This window comes from Acomys russatus, chromosome 31 (assembly GCF_903995435.1).
Source record: "Acomys russatus chromosome 31, mAcoRus1.1, whole genome shotgun sequence".
Taxonomy (NCBI): Eukaryota; Metazoa; Chordata; class Mammalia; order Rodentia; family Muridae; genus Acomys; species Acomys russatus.
This window is the reverse complement of record NC_067167.1, coordinates 2,912,841-2,931,627: the sequence shown is the minus strand read 5'-3', so window position 1 is coordinate 2,931,627 and position 18,787 is coordinate 2,912,841. Positions and strand designations below refer to the sequence as shown.

Below are 18,787 nucleotides of genomic sequence, written 5' to 3'. Positions count from 1 at the left end.
GGAAGGCAGCTGGCTGCTTTCTTGCCTTTCTGAGCTAGCAGGTTTTCACTCTAGCATCTGCCTCCTGAGTCTTCATTGGTAAAGATTGAACAACTGGGATTTTTATTTAAAAGCAACAACAATCCTCAGCTTCAGTGCTGAGTTTAAGGCTACTCTGCCTTACACCAGACCCTGTTTCAGAACAAGCAAACATGAGAAGCCGGTTGGAAGAGGAAGACTGGAAACTGTTCTCTACAGAGACTCCATGTAACAAGTAACACACATGTAATAGTAGCCATGATGAAGGGGACTCAGTGGGCTTTATGTAAATAACCTACAAAGATCAGGAGCTGAGCCGGGCGGTGGTGGTGCATGCCTTTAATCCCAGCAGTCAGGAGGCTGTGAGTTCGATGCCAGACTGGTCTACAAAATGAGTCTAGTACACCCAAGGCTACACAGAGAGACCCTGTCTCGGAAAAAAAAAAAAAAAAGATCAGGAGCTGGAAGCCGGGCGTGGTGGCGCACGCCTTTAATCCCAGCACTCGGGAGGCAGAGGCAGGCGGATCGTTGTGAGTTCGAGGCCAGCCTGGTCTACCAAGTGAGTCCAGGATGGCCAAGGCTACACAGAGAAACCCTGTCTCGAAAAACCAAAAAAAAAAAAAAAAAAAAAAAAAAAAAAAAGATCAGGAGCTGGGGATGACTCACAGAAAGAAGTACACACACTGTGCAAAGCATGAGGCTCAGAGCCCAACGCTGAGCCCCGTGTGTGGATCCTGGCCTGGCCCCCAGGTTCTGTCTCCCCCTGTGCCAAGAACTCAAGTGTCCAACCATGGCAAGCAAGGGGCCCCCAGGAAGAGGAAAGACCTTCAGCCAGCATGTCTCTTCCCATAGAATAGGGTGGCTCAGTGTGGGATGGGGCTCAGCCTCTGAGGCTGACACATAGGCTATGGGCAAATTACAGATTCAACGTTCTCTCTTCCAATAAGAAACTGTCCAGCAAGTGTCTGGAATTCCTCTCCTTGTAAATGAAGCATTCCAAGCACCTCTGCCCCAGCCAATAATATACACCCAGCTTGGGAAGCCCTACCCACCGGCCATGTTTTACATAGTAGGCCCTTGTTAAGCCTGAATAACAATGAAGCTGACTCCCAGAAGTCTTTCTGACATATTTTGCCTGCTTGCAGCTTCTGCTCCCCATGGTATCTGTGGCTTGGTGGCCAATGACCTCCGAGGAAAGGGTGACCCACAGCTAGGTGGGTTGGGGCCTGGAATGGGGGTACGGGTGTAGAAAGGACAAGGACAGGGTCAGGGTCAGGGACATCATCAAAGTGTGTGGTGTCAGTGCTGGGAGGGGCAGGGATGAGAAGATCCAGGGCAGGGGTGGGTGGAGCCAGGACAAGTGGGCGGGGCTTGATGAATGTGGAGCGTCTGGTCAGTGCCAGGCCAGCTTTGATATACCAGGGCTTCACCCAGGCACCATGGTACATACACTAGATCCCGCCACACATAACTTCCACAAACCCACACAGCTATGAAGACTTTTCCAAACACACACACATGTAAACATGGTAGCCACACGGACACATGTACCACCCACTCCCTAAACATGTAAATCTACCAGTTATACACAGGCCACACCCCTCAAGCAAACACCCACATAGTGCTCAAAGTGTGCATTTAGGGTTGACAGATGGGCCAGCCCATAAAGTGGTTGCTGCTAACTCTACTGACCTGTGTTTACCTTCTACACGATGGAAAGAGAGAACCAGTTGTCAAGTTGCCTTCTGCCTGCCACCTATGTACTGTGGCATGTGTGCACACCCTGTAGATTATACATAATCACACAGACATATACAGTGTCCACAAGCCCCTTTAACCAATGAGCCTTCCCCCAGAGCTCTGGTCTTTTTTTCTTTTTATTGCTTTTTTTTGGGTTGTTTTTATAATAGAACCTCATGTAGCCCAGGCTGACCTTGAACGTATGACCCTCCTGCCTCTACCTCCCAATGAGAGAGATGGCAGGTGTCCCCACTAACACCTGTTTGCCCAGAGGCCTGGTGCATGCTGGGCCAGCTCTCTACAGAACATTGATACAGCCAACTTGGTGATGCACAGCTGCATACCGAGGCCCTGACTCAACAACAAAAAAAGCAAATGAACGAACGTTCTTACAAGGGATTGTGTGAGTGTGTGTGTTTTGAGACAGAGTCTGAGTACCTTGGCTGGTCTTGGATTCACACTGTAGCCCTGGAACTCCTGAGTCCCCTGCCTCAGCTCCCTGAGTACCTGGATTACAGACTTGCTCCGTGTGAGGAGGCCAGGGCACAGAGAGGCCTAACTACCTGTCCAGGGACACACAGCAACATAAAGAAACCCCATCTCAAAAAAAAAAAAAAAAAAAAAGATTAAAAGATGATGATGATTGTTGGTTGAAACTTAGGATCATTTTGTTCGACATTTACTTAATGTATTATACATGTGCAACTCATTTGAAAAGGTGATGTACAGTTCTAGTCTTATGAAAGCTAACTGTTCCAACTTGTTCACAATGGCTGGAAATAGAAATTGGTAGTTGGTCACTTATAAATCTTATTAGATACTAAATTACTTAATTATAGAATAGGCTTTATTTGGTTTCTTGTCTATGTTTTTAAAAGGAATAGATAGATGATGGATAGAATAGATAGATAGTTGGTCTCCAAACACTTCAGAGATCCACAGAAAATGGCATTTAATAATAAAGGGCTTTTATGACAGAGAGACACATCCGCTCCTGGCAGCACCTCCAGCCTAATTATGAGGGCATCAAGAAACAAGAGTGGCAGATAGCCACTCGGCTGAGGAACTGTGCTCATCTCTACTGCTGATGACAGACTGACGGTCCACAGTGATCAAACCTGACACTGAGAAACTGGCTGCCCAGCCTTGCAGAGACCAGGTGGGCCAGTCCTTCAGGATTTCTGCTTCAGAGCAGTCTGTGAGATGTTTCGGGCCAGTGGGCTGAAGACCAGATGTCCCGACGATGAAGATGAACCTGTGACTGTCCGGGCAGTCAGCTCTTTCTGTTCTGTCTATACTTTTGGAAGTTGCTTGCCTGCACTTCCTTCATATTACATAGTATTTCCTTCTGGGGTCTCTGATGGGGTTTAAGACTAGATAGCCACAGTGTTACTATTTTTGAAAAACTCTGGACACTAGGATAAGACTCAGTAGGATAGGATAGATAGTAAAATAATTTCTCCAAGATTGTCAAATACAAATGGACTTGTCCTTGTAAATGTGACCTTTACTGGATAATCCTCATAATTATTTTCATTGTATATAGTTTACTATATTTAATAGAAAGGGATAGAGGAAGGGGAGACGAACTTGTTTCTGTTTTGATCCCAAGTGTGGGATGGGGAAACGGGCCAGATGTCTACCACTTAGATGTGAGAAAGCAGGATGTTTTTCCACTTAGAAGTCGAACTACTTCGTTGGGGAGCTTGGTGAGACTGAGAGGGGATATAGATAGATAGATAGATAGATAGATAGATAGATAGATAGATAGATAGATAGATATGCCAAAAACAGGAGAGGGGGCTTTTTGAAGGGACTTGGCTTTTGGCTGTTCATCCTTGTACTTTAGAAGGCTCCTAGAGAGAACCGCTCCAGGAAAAGCTTCAAGGCTCTGGGCTCCAGCTGAGGTTTTAGGTTGTGGTTGCTCCAGGTTCCAGCAGCAACTTTGCTGGGATTGCTGGTCGGCTGAGGTCCCGCTGACGACGCCAGGAGAATCATTCAACGGAACTGATAACCTTAAGGGTTCAGTGTTGTGTTCTTTAATCTCCTTTTCCTATTGTTTGGCTTAGTCGGGTCGATAGGGAGGTAGGCTCGTTTAATAAGTTCACAATAAATATAACTGTCAAGAAAATTGAGCCTACAGATGATGATGAAGGAGAAGACGAAGAAGTACGAGAAGAAAAAGAAGAAGAGGAAGAGGAGGAGGAGGAAGAAGAAGAAGAAAAGAAAGAAAGAACAACATGTTATTCCTGAGAAGCATAAACACTTGCCTGTGGAACAGCAGCAAAGCAGCAAGCAAATGTGAAGTAAACACACTCCTTCCAAGAAAGCAGGAGGAACATGAAAACACTGAGGTCACGTGACTCTTGTTATTGTGGCGTGTGCTCACAGGCTTTCAGGAATTTCCTAAAATGACGCAGTTCCTGGATCTTGTTCTGACAAGCACCAACGCGATCAGTTTATTTAAGACCCAAACTTTTTTTCCCCTAAACTGGGTTTCTTTGTGTAGCCTTGGCTGTCCTGTTAGACCAGGCTGGCCTCAGACTCACAGAGATCCTCCTGCCTCTGCCTCCCGTGTGCTGGGATCAATTGTGTGAACCACCACTGACTAGAGATGTCAAACTTTTCTTTTTTAATTTCCTTATCCCAGGTCCTCACCCTGAAACATCCCCTTTGAGGGTCCTAATTGCGGGTGTTTCCCGTCTCACACCAATCTGTTTTAAAACTTTTTGTGACCTGCCTCCTTCCCCCAAATGCTGCTTGATAGGCCAGTGGCACCACAGAAGGCGGGGAAAGTGTTTGGCTTACGGTGTGCAGTGAGAGAGCTGTGAGCAGTCCTAGCTTTGCCTGACTGAAATTGCTGATGGGTGGTGACTGTCAACCTGGTGGTTTAACTTTGGTGTGAATGACCTGGACGTCACCACAGCTGAGACAGGGGGATCACACAGAGCACACTGATCGTTGTATGCTAGAGACCCTGCGCCTACACGGAGAAGCGCCTGCTGAGTGCAGGAAAAGTGCAGGACGACTTTGCAGCGCAGGCGCAAGTTCTACCGCGATGTCCAACTCCGCAGGTCTGGGCAGCTCTGTGCCTGAGGGGGAGGAAGCCAGGGCTGGGAACCGCTGTGCAGTGACTCTGTCCCTAAGGGAGCTGCTCCTGTCACTCAGGCCTCACTAGCCAATCAGGGCCTCGAACGGGCTGTCAGTCAGAACGGAGGCGGGCACTTCCGGTCCGCCAGGCTGCTGCCTCCTCTTTGTCTGCGGGAGCCACTCGTGTTCCGCGTGCCGCGCCGTGACCCGCTGCCGGGAGCTGTGAGGAGAGCGGGCCGAGCTCGGGATCCGCGCCATGGTGAGCGGGGCCGCCGTCCCCACGCGGGGAGGAGCCGCGGGAGCGCGCGTGGGGCTCGTCCCGGGGTGCGGGAGCCGGCGGCGGCGACTGCAGCGCCCGAAGTGACGCGGTTTGTCCCCCGCAGCTCCCGGGCGGAAGCGGGTCCCTCAGGGACTTAGTTCTCCCAGGTGCCGCTGCGCAGAGCGTGGGGAGCGGGAGCTGCTGCTTGGACGCTGTTCTTGTCGTCCTGCAGGGCGCGCATGCGCGGCTTTCATTGTCAGGGACGGCAGATTGGCTGCCTCGCAGAGCCCTGGCTTCTCTAGCGTCTTCTGGGAATTATGCACCTGGCACTTGACATTCAGGTGACATTCGGTGTAGGTGGATGGTGTTTCATTATAGAAAAACTAAGACGTGCATGTATATGACACATTGCTCTACCATATGTATCTGAAAAAACCACTTGAGGAAAATTGAATGTCGTTCTAAATAACTGAGAAACATTGGAGAATAGAAGCAAATAGACATTTGAGCAGTGATATATGTTTTTAAAAAAAGAACTTAAAAAAATGATACTGTGGTGGTTTGAACAGGCCCATGTGTCTGAATGCCTGGTCATCAGGGAGTGGCACTGCTTGGAAAGGATTAGGAGGTGTGGCCTTGTTGGAGTAGGTGTGCTCTGAGAGGAAGTGTGTGACTGTGGACAGGATCTGAGTGTCCAGGGCCTAAGCCCAGCCTGTTGGCTTTCTTTCTTCCTGATGCCTCTGGATCTAGATGGAGAACTCTCAGCATCCCATCATGCACTGTGTCTGCCTGGATGCTGCCATGCTCCATGGCATGGTGACAATGAACTAAATCTCCCAAACTGTTTAAGTGTTTTCGTTTCTAAGAGTCGCTGTGGTCACGGTGTCTCTTCACAGTAATAGAACACTGACTAAGACAGAAGCTGGTACCAGGAAACAGGGAATTTCTCTGACAGGCCTTACCCTGCTTCTTGTGAATTCAAATAGTTATTTCTGCGCCCTGACATTTGGTTGCAGTTAGGACACGGGCGTTGTCATGAAAATTGAACCATCTCCTGTGTCAATATGGTGTAAGGCATGCTCCCCAATTATCTCTTATTGGTTAATAAAAGTCCCAGAGAGAGAGAGAGAGAGAGAGAGAGAGAGAGAGAGAGAGAGAGAGAGAGAGAGAGAGATTGAAAACAAAATGGCAGTACTTAGGATAAGTCTCATTCATTTGTTCCCAACATGTCTCCTTTTCTTTGTACCTTATTCAAATCTTTGATTATCTGTTTTAGAGTAGAGGGGATTGTATGGATCCTCAGAATCCAGAGCTTAACTGTGCTTTTAGTGTTTGTACTCTCTTCACACATCTTCTTTGTATGTTTTCTGATGACTGAAACTGAGCAGCCCACTTTTTTTTTCTGCAGTCACACACACCATCACCACCATTACAGACTCCATACCTACAAAAAAAAGTAAGATAAAATGTAGCAGTTGCTTTTCCTTGCTAAACTATTTTTATAGCCTTATATTTTTATTTTCATATTTTTGGGTGATGGAATTAGGTTTTTGCACATGTCAGGCATTACTCTAATGCTGACTTTTTACTCACATGTTGACTTTCAAATTTTGGCAGAAGGTATTATTTCTTTTACCAGGGTGGCACGCATGCATGACATTAATACTGCGTGCTCACAATCATTGGTGTTCAACATTCTCCCTTACCTTCGTCTATATTTTTGATTTTTAATAAATGTGCATGAGTCATGCACACATTGACATATATTTGGATGTGTGTCTGGTGTTTCCTAAAGTCAGAAGAGAGCATTGGATTCTTTGGCCTGGAGTTATGAATGGTTGAGAGCCCCCAAGTGACTATTGAGCATTGATCAGGTCCTCTGCAAAGCAACACGTGATCATAACTATGGACCCATCTTTCCTGTGGTTTTGTTTTTTATTTTGGGTCAACATTTATTTGATAATATGTTTGAGACCTCTGATATGTCAGTCAGTATCTTATTAAATATGCATTCCATTATAGGAATATCATATTCCTTATGTTTAAAGTGTGGCACTGCAGTTTTCTGATAATATAGTATTGAGCTGGAGTGACTGTTTAAATCTTGGGAAGAATTTTGAATGAGCCCCTGAGTGCTTTGTATCCTTTTTGTTTGTTTCTTTGAGAGAGGGTCTCACTATGTCACTCTGGATGGCATGAGAATCACTACATAGACCAGGCTGGCCTAGAAATTCACCTGTTTATGTCTCCTGGGACCTGGGATTAAAGATGTGCATCCCCACATCCATCTTCTCCATCCTTTTTTGAGGTTAGGGATTTTCATACAATTTTGCTGATGTATACTCAATAGTGATGATCTGAGTGTCTCTCTGGTTAGTTGTCATTTCTCTTGCAATGCCATATGGAATTCATTGGGCCCAGAAACAAGAGGTATTTTCTTCTAAAACAACTTGGTGATTGTATTTGAAATTCTGTGATGTGGAATAAATGTGTGTAGCACCCAGAATTATGTAAATATATTCTCTTTGAAATATATACTTATAGTGCTGTAAGTCTCACCATTTCTATAACGTACATGTATGGTATACTTCAGGATGCAGTGACCTATGAGGATGTGCATATGGACTTCTCTCAGGAAGAGTGGGCTTTGCTGGATCCTTCTCAGAAGAGTCTCTACAAAGATGTGATGCTGGAAACCTACTGGAACCTCAGTGCTATAGGTAAGAGTGTTATTAGTTTTCCTTCACTTTCTAAACAAGGGGATACATATTTCTTGGTTATTGGTGCACTTCTGTGATTTCAGTTGTGAAAAAGGAAGAACGTGATGAATAATCAGACATGGTTCTCAGGTTCACCAAAGAGATTAACTTAAAATCTGTGTAATATCCAGTAATGTATCATAAATTTTCTGGTACTGTATTTTAGGCTACAAGTTAGAAGAGCAGAATATTGAAGAACATTGTCAAAGTTCTAGAAGATATGAAAGGTAAATTTCACGTGCAGACTGATAAAAATGCGTCACTGAAGAAATTTTAATGTGCCCTGAAGTTTTAAAGAAAAGCAACAGTGTAACTAAGCACAGTACAGCTTTGTGTATGTTGATGATTATTAAATTCTCCCGAGACCATGTACTTCAATTTCAGGTAGCTGACCTGTGTTTGCAAGGCACTCATCTAAGAAACAAGACAAGGAAACAATATCTTAACACATGACACTATTTTAGTCAGCCTGGAGAATGCCACGCTGTAGAACTGTGGAGAGTCATGTTGCGGGACTGTTAATCCATTTAGTTTTATAAGCATACAGCTCATAGCAAAGCTAGTGTTACTCATACACTTACAATGACTTTCCAAAGTTTAGTGAGAGGAACAGTTCGTGGGAGCTAAGAAGGTTGTTATTGTGGGACAACCATAATCCCTGTAGTGCATGTCCACGGGGAACAGAAAGTTAACCTGTGTGAATGCAGTGGGAAAACCTGTTGTTTTTATTTCTCATTTAACAGGTATAACATCAGTCGTTCTGGATACAAGCATTTCCATAAAGAATATGGAAAGAAGCAGAGTGCCTTTGCACAGAACAGTTTTCTTCAAATACAAGAAAGAATCCACACTGAAGAGAAACCCCATGCATGTAATCAATGCAGTAAAGCCTTTGCAAATTTCCGTAGTCTTCGAAAACATGAAACAAATCATACTAGAGAAAAACCGTATGAATGTAATCAGTGTGGTAAAGCCTTTCCTAGTTGCAGTAATCTTCAAATACACGTAAGAACTCATACGGGAGAGAAACCCTATCACTGCAGTGAATGTGGTAAAGCGTTTGCACGTCACAGTAACCTTGATATACACAAAAGAACTCATACGGGAGAGAAACCCTATGAATGTAATCAGTGTGGTAAAGCCTTTCCTAGTCGCAGTAATCTTCAAATACACGTAAGAACTCATACGGGAGAGAGACCCTATCACTGCAGTGAATGTGGTAAAGCATTTGCACGTCACAGTAATCTTGATATACACAAAAGAATTCATACGGGAGAGAAACCTTATCACTGCAACGAATGTGGTAAGGCCTTTGCATATCACAGTAATCTGAAAACACATGAGAGAAAGCATACTGGAGAGAAACCGTATGAGTGTAATCAATGTGGTAACGCCTATGCAAGTCGTAGGAGTCTTCAAAATCATGAAAAAAATCATACTGGAGAAAAACTCCATGGGTGTAATCACTGTGGTAAAGCCTTTGCACATCGTAGTAGTCTTGAAATACATGAACGAACTCACACTGGAGAGAAACCTTATGGATGTAATCAGTGCTGTAAAGCCTTTGCACGTCGCAGTCTTCTTCAAATACATGAAAGAGTTCATACTGGAGAGAAACCCTTTGAATGTAGTCAGTGTGGTAAAGCCTTTGCAAGTAGTAGTAGTCTTCGAAATCATGAAATACATCACACTGGAGAGAAGCCCTTTGGATGTAATCAATGTAGTAAAGCCTTTGAATTAAAGTGCGATCTTCAAATACATCAGCGAGTTCACACTGGAGAGAAACCCTATGGATGTAATCAGTGTGGTAAAGCCTTTGCACGTCGTCGTTACCTCAGAAATCATGAAAAACATCACACTCTTGAGAAACTGTTTGAGTGTAGTCAGTGTGGTAAAGCCTTTGCAATTCGCAGTCATCTCCAAAAACACAAAATAATTCATACTGGAGAGAAACCATATGAATGTACTCACTGTGGGAAAGCCTTTGCATATTGCAGTAATCTGTATAAACATGAAAGAAGACATACTGGAAAGAAACTATGAATGTAGTCGATGTGGTAAAGCCTTTTCAAATTGGAGTAGTCTTCATAATCACAAAAAAAAAAAATGTTATACTGGAGAGAAACCCTATGAATGTAATCAACTTGATAACACCTCTGCATATTACCATCTTCTTCAAATGCACGAAAGAATTCCTACTGGAGGGAAACACCGTGAATCTAATAAATGCAGTAAAGCCTTGCACACCAAAACATCCTTTCTACTGAGCCCTCTCACTGTTGCTCATACAAGATCATCAGAACCATTTCTTCATTAAAATATTGTCTTGTTTTCAAATGCTATACAAATTCAAGGACAGAGGAACATACAATAATTTGAATAATAAAGCCTATTTGCAAATAAAAATGATATTTATACTACCATCCATTTTTATCTGATGTTAGTTCACTCTGAGGAATTAATACATGTTCTTAGCATTTTCTCAGAAACACAAATGAATACCAGAGAATTGTCTCAGTGGGTAAAGGTGGTTGCTGCTAAGACTGATGACCTGAGTTTATTCTCTGGGAGACCCACATTACTCATTCAGGTTTTTCTCTGATTATTGTACTTGGACTGGGGCATATGTGTGTGCGTGTGTGTTCACGTGCGTGTGCACACACACTATTATAAGTAAAATTGAGACTCACACAACCAATATGAATATGGAGACATTTATTTATTGTGAAAGGTTTGCATTTTCGGTACCTCCCATTAACAAAGCAGGGCCAGCCTCTCACTATGAATGGATTGTCCTTCCTCAAAGCATGGCCAATAGCCCAACCTTCTGCCAAGAGTCTGTGGCTACTGCACTAAGGCCTCATCTGGAAAAGGAACTCAATATTTGCCATTATATGGATTATATCTTAGTGTGGGGAAATGCTTCCATCTCCCTTCCCAACATAAGGACCAGTTAATACTTTCATTATCCTCCCTAGGATTTAAAATAGCTCCTCAAAAAATACAACTTATTTCACCCATTAAATTCCTAGGAATGGGAAATTTCCCTCACCTCAATACGCCCTCTTAAGCCCACCCTTTCTTTTCCACAAAAATTAACACTTGCTTCCCTCCAACGTTTTTTGGGCAACCTTAACTGGCTTCGACTCTGACTCCCTCTCCCCACAAGCACTCTCCAGCCCCTTTTGGATCTTCTAAACAGAGAAAAGCCCTCCTCCCCACGACACTCTCCCCTGAGACAAGCCAAGCTCTAAATTCAGTTAATAATATAAAAAACATGACCCTTACTAGATACGACCCTACAATGCCCATAAAACTTATCTTTAATTCCTCACCTACACTTGTGGGAGACCAACACCAACCCCAAGGAGTGCTGGAATGACTCCACACCACAGGGGGTAGTGTCCCTTGAATCCTAACATAAGTGGATGCACTAGCCACTATAATTAAGGCTGCCAGAGACAGAGCCCTACAAACCCTAGGCAAAGAATCCGATGTGCTTGTCTCCCCCCTTTTCCCTCTCTGATATCCAATGACTATTCAAAAATCACTCCTGCTTTGCCACCACCTTAATAGGATTCACCGGACAAATTGATAACCATTACCCTAATGAAAAGTGGACTTCTGCCCTTCCGCTCTTAACATGGCTGCCTCCCCCAGCTCTTTATCAATATTCACGGATGAAGGAAAAAGAGGAGCAGCTGCAATAATATTCTACTCCTCAGGAGAAGATGCTCCCATCATCCGATTCAGTTACCTCACCACTCCCCTCATTATAAAGAACTCTACGCTGTCTACTTAGCCCTCAACGAAGTTAATAAACCCCTTAACCTTTTTTCAGATAGTGTCTATGTTGTTGTTAACCTGCTTCCCTGGCTTTCAAGGTCTTTTATTAAGTTAAATGCCAACCTGTTCTCATCATTTGCTCAGACAGGTCTCCACCCTCTTACAAGAAAGAGCCTTCCCCCTCTTCATCCAACACGTAAGATCCCATAGTGACCTGCCAGGATCAATATCTGAGGGACATGCCTTTGCTGACCAAACCGCCTCTACAGGGACATTTGTAGCTCCCATCGAGCAGACAGACCAATTTCACACACACACACACACACAAATATGAAAGGGCTTCATGCCCACTTGCCTCATATTCCTCTCAGTCAACTACCGGGGGATAACAAAGACATGCTCTCACTGTGAATCCCTCATTAGGACACCAACCCTACAAACTATGGGCACCAATCCTAGGGGCCTCAAATCCAATGCCCTGTGGCAAGTTGATGTCGCTCACATCTCTCAGTTTAGCAGACAAAAATATGTCTTTGTCACCATCGACACCTAATTCACATTTCATCTGCCCTATGGCCCAAACAGGGGAGTGCTCAAAAGAACTAATTTACCATATGCTCTCCACCTCTGCCATCATGAGCATCCCTCAACACAAAAACTGGTAATGGCCCTGCCTTTGTTAGTTCCTAACTTAAATCTCAGGGCACTGTAGGGTCGTATCTAGTGAGGGTCATGTTTTTTATATTATTAACTGAATTTAGAACTTGGCCTACCTCAGGCCATGCTCACAATGGGAAATTGCCCATCACACTGGGATCCCCTATAACCCTCAGGGTCAGGGAATAACAACACATTGAACCCTAAAAGCCCAACTTCTAAAACAAAAACCAAACGCCTACCCCCCAACATACAACTAATGATGGCCTTCACCACTCAAAACGCCCCCTACCTCCCTCCATTGGCACACAGCAGACATGGCCCCTTCCTTACAACCAGAAGGGGTTTTACTTGTGTCTTTCCACAGGACCAGCCCAGATCTATTTGGGTCCCTGCCAGAAATGTCCGACACCACCCTGCCAGCCAGCCGAGAAGATGGCCAGGCTCTCTCTGATGGATCTTGAAACAGTAAAATCTCCTGGAAAGACATTCGCGACTTGGTGACCGCTGCTCAGGAGATGTGGCCCCCACAAGCACACCTCTCTCTCTCTCTCTCTCTCTCTGTCTCTCATTCTTATGACTGTGTTTGCCATTCTTTATTCTAACTCAGCTAGTGCTCTGCCCCTCCCTAGGCCCCCTAACACTCACCACTGGAAATTCTTCTTAAGGGAGACCTACAACAGACACAATGAAGTTGTGGGAACCCAGGACTGCCCACTGGAAGGATGCCAAACCTGGCTTAAAATTCCTCTACACCTCGGGTCCATCCCCTCAACCTCTAACGGCCCTTTCCTCTGCTTTCCTTACCGAAACACAGGTGATTGCCTCCATGTCTTCACATATGGAGGCTGCAGATACTGGACTTACAGATTTTGAATATTCTGGTCGCCATGACACCGTGTTCACAAATCTTTTTTTGTTTGTTTTGTTTTTCGGGCCAGGGTTTCTCTGTGTAGCCTTGGCTGTCCTGGACTCACTTTGTAGACCAGGCTGGCCTCGAACTCACAGCGATCCGCCTGCCTCTGCCTCCCGAGTGCTGGGATTAAAGGCATGAGCTGCCACCGCCCAGTATGTTCGCAAATCTTAACACCCATTTTCAGCTTGCTATCGGCGACCCCTGGGATGAACGACGGCGAATAGGTTTCATGGGAAAGCTCTACACTACTGGCTATGCCAATTACCATATTGCTGACCTTCCCGTCTCTCGCCATCTTGTCCCCACCTCCCAATCGGTCCTGACCTGTGCTAACATTCTTAAACAGGAAGCTCAAACCCAGAAGGAGCTTCAAACCACCATTTCCTGGCTACAGTACATTCCATACGCTGCTGACCTCCTTCCCTTAAGCATGCACCCCAACTCCTCTCCATGCTTTCTCTGCGCTTCTCTTTCCCGACCATTATTAGCAGCCATTACGATTAACGCCTTCCTTTATGAACCCTGAGGATCTCTATCCATTCAAAAGTCACAGGACATCCCTCTCTTCGACCTACCCCCTCCCCTCTGCCTTGCAGGGCCCTCCTCGGAACCCCATCCTGCTTGCTCTTACAATGTCACAGTCACAAGGCTCTGTTAGCCCCGCTGCCATTCTTTGGTATAGGGAGACCACTGGTTCCTGCCTTACTCCTCCTTTTCAAGGCTTCTGCACCCCTGTAACAATTGTTCCCCAGGTTTATCTCTATGAGCCGGAAGAGTTCGCCTTACAGCCAGTAGGAAGCCGGAAGAAAGAGAGAGATTTTCATTCCCCTCCTCATTGAACTGGGCTTGGCAGCTCCACTGGGTGCCGTAGGAACTGCAGGAGCAGCCCTCACACAAACCCATCATCTGGCCAGTGATTTCCAGGACAAACTCGACCAGGCGATGGCTTCCACCATTAGACAGTCTCAAATCCCTTCAAGGCCAGATTACCTCCCTGGCTGGAGTCGGCCTCCAGAACCAGAGAGCCCTAGACTTATTGACTGCAGAACAGGGGGGAACCTGCATGCTATTGGGGGAAAATGTTGTTTTTATGTCATCGAATCTGGGTTGGTAGAAGAAGATGTACAACTGTCTAATGACCTCCATCGGGACCTCCAGGCACGTTATGCTCCCTGCTCCCCCACCCTCTGGTATTCAAACCCCTTTGTAAACTGGCTGCCCCCCTTCCTTGGCCCTGTACTAGACATTGGAACCCTGTTTCTTCTTGCTCCCTGCTTTATCCGATTTTAAAAACAACAGATGAATAGTATTGCTGAGGTTACTTGCCAGCTGAGTCCTGGTTCAATACCAGACAATTCACAACCTAGAAACACACTGGTGACACCTTTTTCCCCTTTGTTCTTTAAAAAAAGGGGGGGGGCAGATGTGAGCCTTTGTTGGCAGGCAGAGGAGAGGCTCCCTCCCAGTAAGCATTGTGCTTGGACATAGGTGAGCAGAGCCCCCTGCTGATAACAACCCTCCCAACCCAAATGTGTTAAAAAGATAGTCCTTGTAGACCCTAAGCCACACAAAAGGTGTCAAAAGCTGGCTCTTTGAAGAAAAACATATCAAAGGTGCCCTGGAGACAAGCCTCAGGAAGTGTCCTGGGAATGTCTCCTGCTATTCAAGTCCCTTAGTTTAATAACCCAGAGGCTGGAAGGTTTGGGGCACACTCTCCATTTCTCCCCTATAACTCTCTGTCCTTGTCTTTCTTTTATCACTAAGCTTAGTGAATTAAAACCTAGTTCTTTGACTCTTGGCTGTCTTTATTTTAATCAAGTGCAGACTGGCCTTTCACAAGCCAGAGGCTCCCTTCCCCCTCTGGAAGGGACAAAGATTTCTATTGTCTCAACCCGGCTGAGCACAGGCTGCCCAGAAGGCCTTCTTCTTCGTGACCAGTTCTCAGGATGGAGCCTTCTTCAGCTAGCCTCCAGAAGGCTGAAGAAAACTCTGTGACCAGATTCTCAGCCCAGCCTTGCAGAGAAAGGAACCCACGGGATATTAAGGCCAAGTTTGGTTGCAGAGACATGCAAGCTCAGCATCCCTTAGTGCAGGCATAGGGGTTTGAAATTCTTCTCTACAAGGCTCCCAGAGGGGAGCTGAAGGCACCCCACAGGGGAGCTGAAGGCACCCAGAGGGGAGCTGAAGGCACCCCACAGGGGAGCTGAAGGCACCCAGAGGGGAGCTGAAGGCACCCCACAGGGGAGCTGAAGGCACCCACAGGGGAGCTGAAGGCACCCAGAGGGGAGCTGAAGGCACCCCACAGGGGAGCTGAAGGCACCCAGAGGGGAGCTGAAGGCACCCCACAGGGGAGCTGAAGGCACCCAGAGGGGAGCTGAAGGCACCCCACAGGGGAGCTGAAGGCACCCAGAGGGGAGCTGAAGGCACCCCACAGGGGAGCTGAAGGCACCCAGAGGGGAGCTGAAGGCACCCCTGAGGGGAGCTGAAGGCACCCAGAGGGGAGCTGAAGGCACCCAGAGGGGAGCTGAAGGCACCCCACAGGGGAGCTGAAGGCACCCAGAGGGGAGCTGAAGGCACCCCAGAGGGGAGCTGAAGGCACCCAGAGGGGAGCTGAAGGCACCCCAGAGGGGAGCTGAAGGCACCCCACAGGGGAGCTGAAGGCACCCCACAGGGGAGCTGAAGGCACCCACAGGGGAGCTGAAGGCACCCACAGGGGAGCTGAAGGCACAGCAAATGGACTATTCCCACGGGGAGAGTAGAAGTCAGTGACCAGTTGAGAAGTCCCCCACAGCAAGGTTTGACTCAACGAGATTGGTGCAATCTGTTCCAGCAGCTTATCAGTCCTGGTCAGAGACCAGAGGCATGGCCCAAGAGGACACTGTCACCCAGTGCTAGGGCTTTGAACATGGGTGAGATGGGGAGGGAGAAGGGACCATGCTGGTAGAGGGAGAGCTCACCCAAGGGAGAAGGTCCTAGATGAAGGGGTTGGAATTGTCACACAACCAGATGGGAAGACTCAGCAGTCAGTGTTGAGTGCAAGAATGTCGGGGATAGAGGGGAGTTCTACAACCAGAGAAAGGGGAGGAATCCCACCCTCTCAGATAGGCGATTGGTGGGAAACTTAGGCTGCTGATTGGTGGTACTTATCTGGGTTCCGTTTGGCGTGAGAGGTGGATTTCCTGCAGTTCACAAGAATCCTTTTAAGTTTACAAAGGGAGATAAATTTCATACATATTAGCATCATCATTGTTTGCAATCTGCAGTGAAATACACATTGTGAAAAAAAAAAGTAGAAATATACATTGTAAAAAGCAGATATACTTTTTTTTTTTTTTTTTAGTTTTTAGTTTTTTTGAGACAGGGTGGCTATGTGTAGCCTTGGCTGTCCCGGACTTGCTTTGTAGACCTAGCTGGCCTCGAACTCACAGCGATCCGCCTGCCTCTGCCTCCCAAGTGCTAGGATTATAGGCATGCGCCACCACACTCAGCTTTATACATTTTTATAGTATAGTATAGTAGAGATAGTATAGTGTAGAATATATTGGGGGAAAATGGGTTATAAGAATGAACGTTCTTTGATATGAGCTTAGGATTCAAGAAACCCTCCCCCAGGGACTTCAGACACTCCAAAGACCCCAGTTTGATTGACTAGACCAATTCCATGACAGGCTTCAGGTTTTTCGCTCTACCAAACTAAGTCAAATTTCTAACAATTCCTAGAAAACCCACAAATTAGAGACACGTCATGGACAGCTCATGGCACCTAATCAGCATATAGAGCAAAATGAGAAGGTACCATGTTTTTATACTTCATGGCCTCGGTAAAGAACACAGCTGGCCTCATCCAATCAAATCAAAGGCCAACTCCTGAGTAAGAGCCAAAACCTCAGCAGCTCAAAAAGTCCCCAGTAATTGGGCCGGCAAGATGGCTCAGAGGTCAAGAGCACTGGCTGCTCTTCCAGGGGTCCTGAGTTCAATTCCCAGCAACCACATGGTGGCTCACAACCACCTGTAATGAGATCTGGTGCCCTCTTCTGGTGTCCAGAAACACAGGCAGGCAGAACACTGTATACATAATAAATAAATTAATTTTTTTTAAAGTCCCTACTAACCAAAAAACAGCCAATCCTGAATCCCCTCATACGCTCTGACTCAATTCTGACCAATCAATTAAAGCGTGTCACAAATCCCTCCAACTGTCTATGAATTGAGCCTGTGTGCTCATTTCAGGATTGCCCTCTAATGGAGAGAGGCGATCCTAGCATGCTGGAATAAAAAAACCACTCCTCTTCGCTTTTGCATACTGCCTTGGGGGTCTGTCTTCAGCAGATCACCTGGACCCAGACCGCAGAGGCAGAAGCCTTACGGATCTTTCTGGCATCTGTGGAACATGAGGAGGACAGAAACGTGAACACAGCAGGACAAGAGCTCACTTGACCTTAGTTTTCAGCATCAGTGCACATCATGACAGAGGGGCCTCTTCCCTCCCTTCAGAGACTGGATGTTTATAACTCGAGCACAATGAGAAACATTTTAAGTATAATTGGTTTAAAAGATAAAAAAAAAAGGAAAATTTAAGTCTCCACCTTGGAAATACGATAGTAGAGTTTTTGTTTTTTCGAGACAGGGTTTCTCTGTGCAGCCTTGGCTATCCTGGACTCACTTTGTAGACCAGGCTGGCCTCGAACTCACAGCAATCCTCCTGCCTCTGCCTCCCAAGTGCTGGATTAAAGGCGTGTGCCTCTATGCCTGGCATGGATTTTTTTTTTTTTACCAGAGTTAGATTAATAAATCAGAGCTTCACTGATTAATGTTAAAGTTCTAGATAGTACAACAATAGCACAGCAACAGAAAGAAATCTGAAGGATTTTTTATCTATTTTGGAAACCTTAAAACATCGTTTAGACCCTCCAACCTTTAGAACTTTCTTTATCAACCTTAAAACACCTTCTTAGACCTTCTAACCTTCATAACTTACGTGTACCAACCTTAAAAACCTCAGACCCTCAAAACTTTCTTAGAAGCTTTCCTTTTTAATTAAAAATTCTGTATCCTTATCTAATTCTTTACCATGAAACAGGTGAAATTGCTGTGCACAGTCACTGTCCTTTAGCTAAAAGAAAGGTAAAAGGTAGTATTCGGTTTTTAAAAGCCTGGTAACAGGGTAGACTGTATCTAGCCCTGACAGTAGCAATTCTAGAAGTGAGTCTTAAGGCCTGCTCCCCTGAATATCAAGAGGACTGAGAAGCTATCTGAAGCCTGTTTATTTTTTTGTTTGTTTTTTTGGTTTTTTGTTTTGTTTTGTTTTTTGTTTTTGTTTTGGTGTTTTTTTTGTTTTGTTTTTGTTTTTGTTTTTTTTTTTTTTTTTTTTGGTTTTTTTTTGCTTTTTTGAGACAGGGTTTCCCTGTGTAGCCTTGGCTGTCCTGGACTCACTTTGTACACCAGGCTGGCCTCAAACTCACAGCGATCCGCCTGTCTCTGCCTCCCAAGTGCTGGGATTAAAGGCGTGTGCCACCATGCCCGGCTCGAAGCCTGCTTATCTTTAACCTGAAGTCTGTGAGT

General features: G+C 45.7%; 1 long non-coding RNA gene and 1 pseudogene across 1 annotated transcript; both read left to right on the top strand.

Annotated features, from left to right (window-relative positions):
* The first annotated feature begins 5,033 nt into the window (after positions 1–5,033).
* Positions 5,034–8,341, top strand: LOC127212590 (uncharacterized). The gene is made up of 3 exons (XR_007833593.1): positions 5,034–5,107; positions 7,701–7,827; positions 8,033–8,341. It is a non-coding gene; the product is annotated as an uncharacterized LOC127212590 (long non-coding RNA).
* Positions 8,342–8,533: 192 nt separating this feature from the next.
* The window catches only part of LOC127212641 (zinc finger protein 844-like), a 15,178-nt pseudogene continuing 4,924 nt past the window's right edge, over positions 8,534–18,787 (top strand).